The sequence below is a fragment of the Henckelia pumila genome, chromosome 1, assembly GCF_033568475.1.
Source record: "Henckelia pumila isolate YLH828 chromosome 1, ASM3356847v2, whole genome shotgun sequence".
NCBI classification, from domain to species: Eukaryota; Viridiplantae; Streptophyta; class Magnoliopsida; order Lamiales; family Gesneriaceae; genus Henckelia; species Henckelia pumila.
This window is the reverse complement of record NC_133120.1, coordinates 134,082,457-134,086,615: the sequence shown is the minus strand read 5'-3', so window position 1 is coordinate 134,086,615 and position 4,159 is coordinate 134,082,457.

Genomic DNA, 4,159 nt, shown 5'->3' with positions numbered 1-4,159 from the left:
CGATCGCTGACAATGCTCACAGGCACTCCATGAAGTCGGACGATCTCCTGAATGTACATCCGTTCCATGCGATCCACAGAGTACTCTCGGCTATAGGCAATGAAATGCGCTGACTTGGTGAGTCGGTCCACCACCACCCAGATAGCATCACAGTTCCTCGGGGATACCGGCAAATGGGTCACAAAGTCCATAGTGATAAACTCCTATTTCCATTCAGGAATAGGCAGACTGTGAAGCAATCCTCCAGGTCGTCGGTGCTCTGCCTTGACCTGTTGGCACACCAAACATCTCGAAACAAACTGATAAACACTGCGTTTCATTCCCTTCCACTAGAAACGAGTACGTAGATCCTTGTACATCTTGTTGTTCCCAGGATGAATACTCAACTTAGTGCGATGTGCCTGAGATAAAATCTCCTCTCGCAACTCTTCATCCTGTGGAATCACAAGCCTACCAGACAAACACAGAAAGCCATCTGACTGATAATGAAATCCAGACGAGCTACCCTCGTTAGCTAGACGAGCTAAACGTTGGGTCTTTGAATCAGACATCTGAGCATCTCGGATCCGCGAATACAAGGCTGGCTCAGATAATATCGCAAACATCTGGATACTCTGCATACCTTTCTTATGCTTGAAGGTAAAACCTGAAGTACAACAGTCACTGATCGCACTAGACATCGAACAAGTCTGAAGTGCGGATAGTCGCACCTTGCAACTCAAAGCATCAGCGGTGAGATTAGCAGCTCCCGGATGGTACTTAATCTCGCAATCATAGTCCTTAAGCAAGTCCATCCAACGTCTCTGTCTCATGTTCAATTCTGCCTGAGTGAACAAATACTTGAGACTCTTATGGTCGGTGAAGATCTCAAATTTCTCGCCATAAGATAATGACGCCAGATCTTCAAAGCGAACACAATGGCTGCCAATTCCAAATCATGGACTGGGTAGTTGTCCTCGTGAAGCTTCAGCTGTCTAGAAGCGTATGCGATCACATGCCCATTCTGAGTCAGGACACAACCTAACCCCTGAAGAGAAGCATCCGTGTAAACTACATACCCTCCAGATCCTGACGGTAATGCTAACACCGGCGCAGAAGTCAACCGCCGTCGAAGCTCACGGAAATTCTCCTCACACTCGGAGGACCACTCAAAATCCACACCCTTGCGGGTAAGCTGCGTCAACGGTCGAGCTAACTGAGAGAAGTTCAGAATGAAGCGACGATAATACCCTGCTAGACCCAGAAAACTACGGATCTCAGCAACTGTCGTCGGACGCGACCAATTAAGTACCGCTTCAATCTTGCTTGGATCAACAGAAATCCCCTCCCTGGATATGATATGGCCAAGAAAAACCACTTTATCCATCCAGAACTCACACTTGCTCAGCTTGGCGTACAATTGCTCATCTCGAAGAGTCTGCAGTACCAACCGCAAGTGAGAAACATGCTCTTCCGTATTACGCGAATAAACCAGGATGTCGTCAATGAAGACAACGACAAACTTGTCCAAATACTCCCTGAAGACACGGTTCATCAGATCCATGAATATAGCCGGCGCATTAGTCAAACCAAATGGCATCACTAGGAACTCGTAATGCCCATAGCGAGTACGGAATGCAGTCTTGGCTACGTTCTGATCACGGACTCTCAACTGATGATACCCAGATCTCAAGTCAATCTTGGAGTAAATTGATGTGCCCTGCAGCTGGTCAAACAAGTCATCAATACGAGGCAACGGATACTTGTTCTTCACAGTGACTCGATTCAGCTGCCGATAGTCAATGCACAGCCGCATCGACCCATCCTTCTTCTTCACGAAGAGAACAGGAGCTCCCCAAGGAGATACACTAGGACGAATGTACCCCTTGTCCAAAAGATCCTGTATCTGATTCTTTAACTCACGCATCTCTGACGGAGCCAGACGATACGGTGCTCTAGAAATAGGCGAAGTACCCGGCATCAACTCTATGCCAAACTCGACTTCCCTAGCAGGAGGAAAACCCGAAATCTCATCAGGAAACACATCTGGAAATTCATCCACAACAGGAATGCTCTCTATCTCAATACTCTCAGCGGACAAATCAACTGCATAGATAAGGAAGCCTTCCCCGCCAGACTCTAGAGCTCGACAGGCTCTCAAAGCGGATACCAAAGGCATCGGGGGTCGCGCTCCCTCACCATAGAAAAACCAACTCTCACTCCCTTCCAGATGAAAGCGTACTAATCTCTGATAGCAGTCCACTGAAGATCGATAGGTAGTCAGCACATCTATTCCCAGAATGCAATCAAAGTCGTCCATCGCCAGGACCATGAGATTCGCCAACAGAACGTTCCCTTCGAACTCTAAAGGGCAACCCATCACTAGACGCTTAGCCAAAGCAGATTGGCCCGTCGGAGTAGAAACAGACATCACTACGTCTAGTGCAATGCATGGTAATTTATGCCTCTTAACAAAACGTGCAGAAATGAAGGAATGAGATGCACCAGTGTCAATAAGTACAAGAGCAGGTATACCATAAAGCAAAAATGTACCTGCGATGACTTTCTCATTCTCCTCCACAGCCTGATCATGTCTCAGGGCAAACACCTGGCCAGAAGCTCGTGGCCTCAAATGAGAACTCACAGCAGACTGTCCCTGCGACCTCTGCTGAACGGTGGCCTGAGAACCCGATCCTGAACCAGATCCAGAACCGCCTCCCCCAGACTGTGGACAATCCCTCCGGATATGACCAGTCTCTCCACAACGGAAACAAGCTCCAGAAGCTCTGCGGCACTTGTCGGATGGATGGTTCTTCCCACAGTGATCACACTTGTCCTTCTTACCATAACGGACAATACCTCCAGAACCAGAGGAAGAAGAAGATCCAGACTTCTTGAAAGTTTGGGCACGGGGACCCAAAGAACTAGCAGGCCTCGACTGAGGGAAAGACCTGTTCCGCCGAATGCTGTCCTCTGCCTGATGACAACGGCTCACCAAACCCTCGTAGGACATGTCGTCGCCAACCGCCACACGGTCATGGATCTCAGGGTTAAGGCCCTGAAGAAACAGATTATACTTCATCTCTGAGCTATCAGCAATCTCGGGGCAATAGGATAGCAGATCAAAGAACCTCTGCTGATACTCATCGATAGACATGGTTCCCTGTCGCAGACTCAGTAGCTCGCCTGCCTTCGACTGTCGGAGTGCAGGAGGAAAATACCGCTTTTGAAAAGCTGTGCGAAACTCGGCCCAGGTGGCCACTCCTCTCGCTGCAACAAAAGGTGTAGAAGTAAACCTCCACCACCTGCGCGCACGCCCATCCAGAAGATAGCCAAGGGTCTCCACCTTCTGCTCATCGGTGCATTGGAAAGTCTGAAAAGTCGTCTCCATGCGGTCTAACCAGTTCTCCGCATCCTCCGGAGACTCACCTCCAACTAAGGGCTTGGGACCCATAGCTAAGAATCGACGCACAGTGAAACGCTCGTCGTCATGATGATGATGACGCCGTTCTCGACGAGGCTCCCGGTCGGCATCACCCCAACGCCCACCAATACTGCCATGAGAACTCTGGTCGTCACGATTTGACATCTACAAAAATACCTCAAGGTGAGACTAAATCCCAAGAATTCTTTTGCATGCTCTGATACCATAAATGTAGTGACCCTTACCCGGATCACCTACTAAACAGAACTTATGCATGCAATTAACTTAAAAAAACAGATATCAGAATAAAACTGCGGAAACCATTAACATTATACAATCCCAAGTAAAGGAATTTATCCAAAAATATACAACCAAATCGAATAGCTGTATAAACCTAAAACAACAGTAATAAAACCTAAGCGAAGCTTCAGCTGGCCAACCACTGACTAGCCCCTCCTGGATCCACCCTCCTCGTCCAATCGCAAACCTGCCCCATGGAATAGGGTGTCCAGAAAATACAGAGTACGAGACGTGAGCATAAAACGCTCAGTGCGAGAGTATGAGTATACATGCATGCAAAGTGAACTCCCTATAGACTCGAGGTCAAGGATCAGATAACAGAGACAGACCGGGCCCTGGTATGTAGCACGCTGTGCCGTCGCTTCAGGAGGTGGCTCCCATACCGAGATAATCGTGGATACGCCGAACCCAAATCGATGGAAGTCCATCCACTAACAGGATAGGGTACAACCCTAC